Source organism: Centrocercus urophasianus, unplaced genomic scaffold (assembly GCF_019232065.1).
Source record: "Centrocercus urophasianus isolate 14NV4802_14NV808 unplaced genomic scaffold, USGS_Curo_1.0 seq_14, whole genome shotgun sequence".
NCBI classification, from domain to species: Eukaryota; Metazoa; Chordata; class Aves; order Galliformes; family Phasianidae; genus Centrocercus; species Centrocercus urophasianus.
The window spans coordinates 48835003-48847688 of record NW_024884586.1 but is presented as its reverse complement, the minus strand read 5'-3'; the positions used below and the strand labels follow the sequence as shown (position 1 = coordinate 48847688).

Sequence of the window (12686 nt, the reverse complement as noted above, 5' to 3'; positions counted from 1 at the left end):
ATAAAGGCTGTGGAGCACAGAGCCTCAGCAGGTGCAAGGCAAGGCGGCTGCCCTTGCTTTATGGTACCATGATGATTTCAATAAAGCTGAAAGCCAGCCAGCTCATTTATACATTAACCTTCTGATGGTGGGATGCAAGGATCAACAGGTTCCCCTATTGCTCCCCTACAACATTAAGCATGATGTTGCATCTCCAAGGCACAACCCAACATAAGGTGGGTGAAAGGGACAGGTTGCTTGGCTCTCCCATAACATGATGTTTTGCAGATGAGCAGGGATTTTCTTGCTTTGTTTCTTGTTTTGCACTTGTAGGAGTTTGTAACAAGCATGCATTGCTAGGAAACATCCCAATGTTCAATTTTGTACAAAATATTTGTTAAGCATCTTATACAAATAATTTTTTGTTTCAGCAACTCCAGGAAAGCCCAGTAGGAACCAACACCACACTGTGCTGCAGCTCACACAGTGGCAGAAGTGAACCCTAAATCAGAGAATCAGAGCTACAACATGAAGAGATAAAGGAAGAAGCTGTAAGATTTTAAAAGTAACTTACTTACACAGTCAGCACTCAATTCCAGAGATGTGTTTCACTTGCCTGTTATGTAAATGAATACACATTCACTCCTTCCACCCAGGTCCCTGTTTAGAGCTGTATTGCTTCTATGGTACATGCAGAAGATGTCGTTCACCCTGCAGCTTTTTACTTCATTTAAAACAAAGATCTTCTCCTCTCCAGCCATCTCTAAAGTGAATGCACACAGAAACGCCAAATACATATCTACAGGACCCAAAGAAAATGCATTGTACTTATTCTTGTCTTAGGAGATCAACATTGTGCTTCCATTTGGGTTCTACTGCTCATGCACACATTCAGCACTGGGAAGAATAAAAAAATAAAAAAGCTATCATCTTCAGTAGTGTGATATGTTATCTTGCTAGTGATATTTTTCCCCCAATCTGAATTTAAAATGAGTCAGATCTGGATGCAGGAATACCACTTGCTGCTTTCTGTGCACACACAGAACATTGCATGGATTTCTATACAGGTTTTCTGTACATGCATGCATTATGAATAGATTAATAATGACTTCTTTGTTGATTATGAAGTTTTGGTAGATACAAAGGATGAATGCAGCACTTGTACACAGCAGCTCACTAGGATTAAAATAAATGCATAGCTAACAACCTACTTAATTAACTCACTTTAAGGAAACAAATTCATACGAGCTCCTCACAGAATGAAGATACATTCAGGCATGTTTCTTGGAGACCAAAGTGGCAGACAGATGCCAAAAGGAACCAACAAATATTTCCAGTGAGTTACCAACCTAACCTAATCTGTTTAGCTGTGTTTGTAAATTCACAAGGCACCCAACTGCTTATCCAAATACCACACTTCCATGGATCAGGTCCTAAATTACGACGTGTGTGGCATATTACTTCAAGCACCAGATTTTGTTAGAGATCAGTTCCTCTCCTTATAAACATCTCCTCCTGCAGAGACAGAAGCTTCTGCTCAGAGGCACCGCATCCTCACTAATCCCAGTGGAACCTCCATTTAGTACGAACAGCCTTTGTAGTAATTTTATTTTCCACGTGAAAGCAAAAGAAATCAGTAAACCTCCTCAAAACAGTTTCTTATTTTATCCTTTAGCAAACAGACTTACTCCAGCTAGATATACCACAGAAATAAGTGGATATTCAGAATTACCAGTGTGACATACTGACACGCATCCTTGGAATTACCTCTGTGGCATGGAAGCGGGTTCATTCCCGATGCCAGCCAAACAAGAGCAATACATTGGTCAAATACATTCACAGGGTCCTTGCAAACAAGCACAGGCTCAGAGAATAACAATTTCTCAAATCTCATCTCGCTTCCAAGCTCTTCTCCTCTTTGGGTACATAACCTTCCAAATAGTGTCACAGAATTATGAAGGCTGAAAAAGACCACTAGGATCCCCAAGCCAAAGTCATCCCCACCATGCTCACTGACCATGTCCCTCAGTGCCACGTGTCCACAGTTCTCCAACATCTCCAGGGATGGTGACCCCACCGCTTCTCTAAGCAGCTGGCTCCAACGCGTCACTGCTGTTTCTGAGAAGAACTTCTTCCTAACATCTATCCTAAGAGGAGAGGTCCAAATTGAATGGACCTGATTGCTCGTGCTTTACCACAAAAGACATAACTTTCAGAAACAATATCATATTATACAAAATTGCCCAGAACTTGGGAACACCCCCTCATCTCGTATGAAAACCACTGGCTTTTTCCTCTGAGCAAAACCACAGCATGGCAGGCAGAGTCACAGAAATAGCTCTTGTTCACATAAAGCTGCAGTCGTGGTTTGTTTTTTTTTTTCTGGGATAGTACTTCAGCCTGTGACATACACAACAGGTCGAGTTTTCCCAGGTAGCTGGCAAATGCTAGTGATACATTCTCAGTAGTACTTCACAGCTAATTCATCATTTTTCTAAGACGGACCGAATGAAAAAGCAGAATTTGGTGCAACATCCCACACGATCAACATCACCCCAATGAAGCTGCATTATTAATTCTCTTTTTTTTCCAACCCCCTGACTACCTAATCACTCCCAAACCATCATGTAAGAGAAGCAATCCCAATAGGCTATTTGCAGTCCAACATAAAGTGCCATAAATATGTTTGGAGCACTTTGGTCACTTTGGAGGGACTTGAGAGAGATTAGACTCTTTACTGCTTGAGCCCCGCAGGAACCGCTTGATACGATACAGGCTTTAGAAGGGGGCTGATGTCTTGGTGTGCAGGACTGAATATCTATTTTTCCATCTGATTAATATAAGGAACCCATGCCTACTTCCCCCATCCACAGAGCCTTTCCCTCCAGTTCAGTTAGTGATAACCACAAAAATGCTAAACAGAACAAACAAGGATTTACCCTAAAGTAATCTGCAGGTGCCACATCAGCCAATCTTCCCTTCAGATACGCACACAGAAAAGATAACACAATATTTAGCAATCCATTTTTCTATTCTGTTTCATTACCACCTCAATGGAACACACACACACATATATATATATATGGAATGGAGTAGGGGCAAGAGGAGGCAAGATACAGGAAAATGGAATGTTTAAGTCCCTATAGTCAAGCTTACTGCAGCACAATCAGAGGAAAGTAAACCCAAGAATGTGCAGAAATTCTGAGCCAAGATCAAAACCCAAACTTGTTTTCCTTCCCCAGAACATTGTTTGACTTTAGGGCATTGTAATCTTCCACCTTCTGCATGCCCTTAAAAAAACCAAAACCTGAACTGTGTAATGGGAACAGGTGCCAGTAACAAAGCACAGAAACTCTGTTTGTCCCAATAAGAAATTGTCATCTCGCTCCTTAAGCACAGCCTGGTACTGTCGATAAATATAAACAGCATTTTGATAAAGATAAATCATAAAGCAGTTCTTTGGTCTTCTAAAGAGACGGGGTATTGTGGACAGCTGTTTGGCTGCTGGAGCTACATTTAATGAGATTTATGCACAGAATTGTTTGCACGTTTGAGCGATATATTTCACAATGGCACCGAAAACAATTGGGTGTTGTGGGATAAGTACCTTTTACAGTATATCAAGGTCAAACCTTTTACTTGATGTACTTAACTAACCATGTAAAATATTACATCAGCAAGCCTATGAGGCACTTAGAGATATATTCATATTTGCATAATGTCCTCTGTAAGTTAGTCTGCGGTCCTTAAGGGTGTTTAGAATAACTGCATGCAAGAATATACTTAATCCAATCTCATTTTAGCTTTTGCTCTTTTAAGATTTCAAAATTAATAAATCCTCCTGATACTCCAAATTACCATGAGCTTTTATAAGCATAACTTTGTAACTTTAACCCATTTATGAACATACCCTACAGGCATATGTACTAATGAATAAGAAATAACATTAGAAGTTTAAAGATGGTCTCTTTATGAAGTAATGTAAGAAAATCCTGTTAGCTGGATCAAGTACAAAAGTGTGATTTCTTAAAAATAGAAAATCCTTCACAAAATTACTTGTAATTACAATAACCAAAGGATAAAAAGTGAGAATAGTTTAAGTATTGTGCATTATTTAACTTGGTACATGAAATATGTTTTGTGTATATGTACGAAGCATGCAAATAGAAATCTAATCTAAAGTGTGCTTCCATGGCTACGGGATTTTAATTTATTTATTTCTCCATTGTTCCTGATTGCTGTCAAGAATACTGACAGATGAAGGATTTCAAATTACCTTAAACACTTGGTGCTTCTTCAAACGAATTAAGTTCCTCTCTCGTTTGCCTGGAAGACACTGGGGAGAGATGGGGAGATCTTCCTGGTCAAAGGCTGTCCCAGCATCCCGCAGGTTCCTTGGGATCCACAAGCAAAACGGAGAATTAAAACGATGATAAAAGCCCATTGCAATAAACGGGTTAGTAACTGCAATGCCTCAGTCTGTTCAGCACTGGGTTAAAGCAATCATCACCACCTACCCAGCGCCAAGAGCCTTTTTGGGTGAAACATCCCAGTGACCAAACCCTGCGGAAGGAGGAGAAGGGAAGGAGGCCGAGTCCTGGACACTGATGCTTATGGCTCAGAGAGGGATGGGGAGGGGAGGGTGGTTGGGAAGGAAATGTGGAAACCAAACAGAAGTGAGAAATTAAGGTCCATGTTACCCACTCCCTACTTTTACGCGCAGAAAAAGAGCACCTCCAGTATTCTTTCCCCTCTCCTTGCTTCAAATTCAACATTGAATGTACCCAAAATATAGGGACCTCCTATTTTCCAGTTATTACTTATTATGATAATCCATTTTGTTCTGTCCCCAGATCAGCCTTAATCACTATTCTCCTTGCACAAAATAACTAAAAAAGGGATTTTATCTGATACGAGCAGTCGGTGTGTATCATCAGAGCTGCTTTAGATCAATGGAGCTATGATACTAAGAAAAGCTGAACAGCTGGCCCTGAGACCTCAGTGTTCCCAATAGATTAACTCTGTTGATTTCCTAAGAGTGGCATTTCGGCATATCGAGAATGTATTGCTTTCAGAAGGAGGACAGGTGCAAGTCCCAGACGTCAAAGGAGTCACCCTTTATTGTAAGGAAGCTGAAGTGTATTGACAGGTCTTACAACGAAAGCCATTTCATTCATCACATGTTGACTTTGGCAAGTTTTTGCCCTGCTCAGTGGAGCAAGAATAAAATAAATTTAAAGCAGTGACAAGCAAGGTTTTGCCAGGTGGGTGTGCTATAGAGATGCTCTGCCATGCTTCCACTGGATGTCACTCTGACATTGAGCCGAACCCTAGACTTTCTGCAGACCAAAGTGGCTTTGTTCAGGGAATAATGCCAGAGAAAAGCTAAGTGACTTATTATTAAAGCAGCTTCAGATATCCAACAACTCTTTGAGAAGTGGGATCGTCCTTTGTAGCAGGGATTGATGGGGCAAGACAGCACATAAAGAACAATTCTCCAGCCTTAGCAAGACAAGGCTGGAAGGGGATAGATCTGCTCTCTGTAAATAAATATGTAGATTTAATGCCTAGGGGGAGAAACTGAAGCTAAGGACTGTAGCACATGAGCATGTGAGTCTTGATCTTATTTACACTGGAAATTAGAGGAAGATTTCAGCCTGCAAGATCAGAGGGGCTGCGGAGTGGACTGGCAGGGCAGCTCTTCCTCCCAACCAAGCAAACAAACCCCAGCAAAGGGTGTAAGTGAACCACAGTGTGTTTATGAATGGCACTGTAGCATGTCACAGTATGGGCTGGGAGGTGACCTAACGCAGTGACCCAGGAGCTCTCGTCATCCTTAGTTCTCTGCAGCATCTTGGCTACCTCTATGGTCTATTGAGGCAAAGGTTTCATATGGAGCCCAGATGCAGCAAGAGTACGGTTCTGCTATTTCTGCCTCGTGGCATTCTCCTGCTCTCCCTGCCCTTGCTCTTTCACATTCACAAAAAGGGACAGTCAAACAGCCAGCCTGAACTTCGTGGGATTTACAGCACTATAGAAGAAATCAATGGGAGTGGTATTTATCTCAATGGCATTTCTCTCAAGTCCTTAATATTAGGTCTAGGTGTGTTTTCTGGGACAGAAAGGGAAGCAATGCATCACACAGTGCAACATCTGCTGGAGATGTTACCTGCAGTATCCCAGAAAATTCTTCAACAGAGACACATCTGATATTCTTTCGAAACAGGAAAGCACATCCCATCATCTCCTGAACACTAACGCTTTGTTACTGAGCATCTACATAAATTCTGCATGGATGCAGATGCCTGGCAGCGGGTGTAGCTGTGGCTCAGCAGCTGTGACACCTTTTTTTTTTTTTTTTTTACCTGCGTTGCTATCTGAACACTGAAAGCACATGAGAAGCAGAGAAGAGAGCTGCCAGCTGGCACCTGTACCTGACGGCCCTTATCCACTGCGTGGAGCAGGCAGCAGGTGACATGTGAAGGCCACCCAGGCAGAGGAAAGCTTCAGCCTGCTCTGAAAGCATCTGTCACAGCAAGCTGTGCGCTGCCCAGCCTTCAGGGCAGGTCACAGGCCTGCAAAGACACCACTCACTGCAGAACAAAGCCACGCAGCCAGCAATGGCTCAGTGATACTCTGCCACCACATCCTGAAGAGTTAGGGAAGGGAATGACTGTCTTCTACAAAAAGGATTTTTATACGGTAGATGAGGACAACTTGCAGGAGTAATTTCAGATCCCTTCCCCTGGGAAGCTCAGAGGTGATGGTTCAGGTGCTCTCCACACTGACTTACTCTTCTTCACCCCATTTATTCTGCATGCATGATGGGGTGATCCCCATTCTGTTTTACTCCAGTTCTCCAGCCTCCCAGGCAGCGAGCAAAACTGCCAATCTACCAATGTAGAGAAGCCCCTCCACTGAGCATTCACCCCATCTCACTTAAGCAACAGTTAGAAGCATAGTCACCTCCACCATCTCTCTTTGTTGTGGTATTATCACTACCAGAAGTCTTCTCCAACCCTTCAGAACCAGCCTCCACCAGACTGTAAAAACACCTGAGGACATGGCAAGAAATGGGTCAGAGGACGGATAAGCCTAAGTAGCTCTCACTAATCAAAGGTAATAACTCAGGTAGTTTGTATTTCTATATCAATAATATCAGTGCAAGAGAATAATCTAAAGGAACACTGATAATCTCCTAGTGACCAAGAAAACACAATCAAATGTGTTTTCTCCTCCTCCTCCTGTTTGTAATCATGGATCCTCATCCAAGCATCAAATAGGTTTCACAAATGTTGGCCAAGGTCAGGCATCTTCCAACCATCGCAACTAACATTAGAGAAAGGGCCAAACTGCAGCACAGCAAAGCATCTTGCTCTTGTATGGATGGTTCTATCTGGATGTTGACTAAGCCAAAAAACACGCCTGTCAAAATATAGCACTGATATTTTGAGTTCAGCCTGCGTACCTGCAGAAGTTCTAATAGAAAGTACAAACGACGTAGGAACATTTGGGCAACCTGATCTAGTATTCAATCCAGCAGCTGGCAACCCAGCATGTGGCAGGGGGGTTGGAACTTGCTGGTCCTTGACGTCCCTTCCAACCTGAGCCATTCTATGATTCTACAAACAGCTCAACGTAGTGAGCATGGTGATAAATATAATATAGCAGCAATATATAATATATAATAGCAGCAGTAGATTGCGGATGCTGAGAACGACTGAGGAAAGACCAACTAAGGAAGGCCATGTTGCACAGGCATTTATCCTTGCAAACAACCAGAAGAAGAAGTAAGATTGAAAATTTTTTGAAAAAGAGGGCAAGCTTTAACAGCAAGCAAAAAGGTCTCGTGTCTGCAAAGCAGGAATAGAAATGTCTTGTGATAGAAAGATTATTCTCTATACCCAACAACATGAATTACTGTCCACAGAAGACAGCTATCTGTGAGAGCATCACTTTATGTAAACACTCAACAGCATCAAATATACAGAGGAAAGTTGTCACTGAACCTATGACAAGTCTGAAGCGACTTTACCACTGTATTACTGAAATTATCAAGGAAAGAAGAGTCTGACGTTCCTAAATTTCTTCAAGTATGAATAATTTAATTTAATTCCCACACTGAATAACAGATTTACTTGTAAACGCTCAGACTTTCATTCTGAGCACTGCGGCTCTGGGGAAGAAACACTGTATTTTCTTTTGTATCCAACAGTAAATTTGAGACAACCCTTCAACTGTAAACCTCAATTCCCCTCATTTATTGGGCCATCACTGATGCCTCCATAACAGCAGAAGGCAGAGATTTGAGAGTCTTGTAAAGGGTTTAGATAGACAAGTCCCATTAGGCTCATGGGAACTGGTCCTGTAAATCTTTCAGGCAGCTCTAAGTCTAAAGTCTCAGTCTAAATTCCCTGTCTGTTTGCATATTTCAGAGAAATGAGACAAAGCCCTGAAAAACAGTGGCTTAGAAAGGAGGCTGCATTGTCAAAGGTACTGCTGTTCGCAAGGAGCAAGGTAAAAGTAGAGAATTAGCACTGCATGGTAGCAGAGCTTAATAAAAGGCACTTAAAAGTGCCATCACATTTGTCCTCCATATGGAATTGTCAAACATGAAACATTCAGGTTGGAAAAGACCTCTAAGATCATCTAGTCCAACCCAAACCCACCCCACCATGCCCACGTCCCTCAGTGCCACATCTCCATGGTTCTTGGACAAGTATAAGGATGGTGACTCCACCACTCCCTGGGCAGCTGTGCCACTGCATCACTGCTCTTTTGGAGAAGAAATTTTTCCTAATATCTGACCCAAACCTGCCCTGGTGTAACTTAAGGCCATCACCTCCTGCCCTGCTGAAAGCAGTGCCATGTACTACAAGGAAAGTTACATACGGTGGTTGTCCACAGATGAACACGCTTCTGAAAGGCTGCAAGTTCCTGAGCACAAGACAGATAGGTTTGAAAAGCTGAAGAAAGGAAAGCAGTCTATCCCATTTCAATTAACAGGAAAGGCTGAATTGAAGTATTTACTCCAAAATAGCACTATCAGCTTCAAGCCTGATTCTCCTTTAGGGGACGGGAAGTTTGATAAAAACGCAGCACCCTGGCGTTGATTAGGATAAAAGACAAATTTCGGCGGCGATAAGGAGCTGCGTGACCTTGTGGAGACCCAGTGCTCAGAGGCAGCACAGCACCTTCCTACAGGAGCCAGCCCTTCTGCAGAGCGAGCAACTAAAAAACCAGCTCAGCTCTGACACAAAACATCTTTTAACTCAATTACTGTTTACAAACAGAGCTGCGCTCCTGTCTGGGGAAGCGGAGCCCAGATACTGTCAAACTGGATAATGAGATGGAGGAGGAAAAAAGGGGAAAAATAAAGCCTTTGACCCAGAATCCCTCCTACTCTTAGTCCAGGTCAGTCAGAGGAACACATCCAGTCCCACCAGGAGATGCAATGAGGATTGGCCTCCTGAGAGGAGCGGGCAACATGAAAGCCTGGAATGTATCCTGCTCTGCACCCATCACAGAGAGGCATTTGAATATTGGATTTAGTGTTGTGCTTCCACAGATATAAAATTAGGCCGACAGAAGTCTGGATTCAGGCCCTTGCTCCATACTGCTAACTTGCAGAGAAATGGTAGCCAAAAGCATTTGGAACGGTTGTCTCTCTCCAGATGCTGCCATTCATTTCTGTGGGAACAAGACCACTTACATCTAATTACAGTTTCTGCTCAAATTAACAGGACAGAAATGACAGCAAAAAAAAAAAAAAACAACCAACCAACCAACTTCTCTAGACTAACTGGGAGACCTTTCATCGACACAGCTTATGAAATGGTTGACTTTCAAACACACCGACTTAAATAATTTGAAATTCATATTTCAACTGCACGGTTTTTCTCATCAGCACATTAAAACATCAGCAAGAGAGGAAGAAAAGGGTCGGTCTTAATAAAAGGAGCCTTCACTTGTGAAATATTATTGAATGACCACGCAGTCAACTACAGAACTCATCATCAAGGCATAAAATATTTATCAAAAGAAACACCAGCTGCACAGTGTATTATGTGATGTAGTCTACAAGTTGTATAAACACGTTTTCACCAGGTATTGATCCTGAACTGCAACATATGTAGGCAGCTTCACCTGCATATTTTGTAGCAGAGTACTTACATGTGGAAATTGGGTCTAATTTCAGTAAAGAGTAAGGAAGAGTTACATGGACTGAAGCTTTCAGATGAGAATCCAGCCATGCATGTACTCCATGCCCTCCTTGTGTCGCACCTATCAAATGGATCACATCAGCAGTCTATCAGATGTAGAAAAATTTTGTCCTTTCCAAGTTCTTGGAAATTTGTTCTTGCTTCCAACTGGAGTATGTTCCCATTACTGGTGTTAACTGACATTGCTTAGAGTGGTCCAGTCACAAAAAGGATGAAAAAGAGGAAAGTGTAAAGCAATGAAATGCCTTTCCTCTGTTGTAATACAGTGGCTATACATACAAGCAGTGGTTGTAGTCCCATAACGGGACTCCATGTCCTGCTGGTGAACCAACAATGTTCTGTTCAGGTTTGTTCCCAGCTGAAGAGAAAACCTGCACGTGAAAATCATGCTGTGCTATTACTCATTACTGATCTATTATTCTGTTCCATCCTTGGATAGTTGTTTCTTTTAAGCTTTAAACAATGCATGGTAGTTAAAATCATTCACAGTATTCCATGTTATATTAACAAAGTAAATAGCTTAATAGCTTCAATGGATATTTCTGTTCCTTTTCTAACAGAAGTTCACTGGCAAATGGGTTCTTTTGCAGTTCCATACTACCACTGCTGCCGTATTTGGATATGATGTGGATGTATAGGCATATTAGCCCTCGTCTAAATATGAAAGGGGGAGATGGAGCAATGCACAAATACTCTGCAGTGTTGAGGAGCACGCTGCCCTACTTACTGCTTGATCATTTCTAAGCTGTGAGTGAATCTTCACCTGATATGTGCAGATATACACAAGCAAACACCAACTCAGATTGAGCAAATCACAAACTTGACAAAAAATAAATGGATGGACAAATAACCACTGCTAGATATTGGTCTTCCAACTGGTAGGCAGTGGTCAAATACAATCGGTGACTTAACGCTCTACAGGATACAGGTAACACATCTTAAGACCTGTAACACTGTCAAAATTAAAATGAATTTGTAGCTGGCTTCCAACACATCAGTTCCTAGAGTTTGAAAGCCATTTCTCCTCCATATTTCACAACTGGGCACAGTTTTAAAGAATGGAGCTTGGTCCACAAGGGGCAAAGCAGAGTCTCACAAAATGGATGTCTGACAGTTACTGTGTGCCAGTTGTGGAGGTGGCTAATGCAAGACAAAATTGGACTCTCCCTTTTGCTTTAGCAACAGAACCCTTAAGACACAGCAATCTAAGTAAGAATCTTTCACTAGAAATATTGGACTTTACCCCATGCTGGACAGACTTCAGAAACATTCCAAGCTTGAGATGAACTGAATAAGTATAGGAAATAGTACCCAAGCATGGATCTAAACAAAATCCATGGGAAAAACATGAGCAAATTTTAACTGTTGCCTGTCCCATCTTTCTTTAGGAGAGCTGAAGGCTCTCCATTTGTTCTCACGTATTCATTCCAAACACACAGACACAGTGTTACAGCACATCATGCCTGTTTAAAAGTGATTTTCAAACCCATGCCGTAAAATCTCTTGGACATGCCTTGCTCATGGAATCTCATGGAATTCCTTGCTAAGAGTCCAGTCCAACTTCCATTGAAGTCAGTACTTGGAGTTTGATGGCAGTTGTATTGGACCTTTAAGGTGAGATTTTCGAAAGCTTCCCAGTGACTCATGGTGTTACAGTGGGAAGTGAAGTCTGTGTCTGAGCCTGATCCTTAACTTGCTAATCACCTGCACAATTAAACCTCAATGCAACCACAGCCCGAGGCCTGAAGACCTTCAAAAAGCATAGGGAAAAAGTAGAGCCCTGCTTCTGGGGAGCTGTGAAGGAAGAAGGGAGCTCCTTCTAGAGGCAGCACAGTAGGAACTCAGGAAACTGTTAATTAGAGCAAACGACTATTGCCACTAGAGCCAAGAGGCCATTTGTAGACTTAAAATCAAGGTATGGTCATGTGTACTGCTGAATCTAAGCTCTAGAATTTTCCTAAAATACCACTTTTCACAGAACAGATATGCCAGCTGATCTTTCTGGAAGGTTCAATAGGGTAGGGAGTCACAGAATCATAGAATATTCAGGTTGGAAAATATCTCTAAGATTGCTAAGCCCAAACCCAGCCCATCCCCACCATGCCCACTGACCACGTCCCTCAGTGCCACATCCACCCTTTTTCTTGAGAACCTCCAGGGAACTATATTCACATTTTAGACAAGTTATCATAGTTTCAGTTTCCTGAAATTAAATTCACACTGGTAGTTATACGAAGAATCCAATATCTAAGAAGCAGGTAGAAGGGAAACTTTCATCCTCTAGCTGATAAAAGATGCAAAGTTATTTTGTAAGAGACTAGCTAAGAGCTGACTTAAGTAGAAAATCAGTGTTGAAATTTGTATAAGAAAGAAAAAGGCAACTATCAATTTGTGATCAGCTTGCACTGTTTTAGTCTTTCCCCAAAGAGATTTTCTTTCCAGCTAAATATTAGGGATGTTGTTGCTTGCTTCCAAGGATAAATT

General features: G+C 42.0%; 1 long non-coding RNA gene across 1 annotated transcript in view; it reads right to left on the bottom strand.

The window, feature by feature from the left end:
- Positions 1–12686, bottom strand: part of LOC122157932 — a 64458-nt gene that overhangs the window by 34471 nt on the left and 17301 nt on the right. Inside the window, exon 3 of the long non-coding RNA XR_006168074.1 lies at positions 4256–4373. This is a non-coding gene — a long non-coding RNA (uncharacterized LOC122157932). The remainder of the gene's footprint in view (positions 1–4255; positions 4374–12686) is intronic.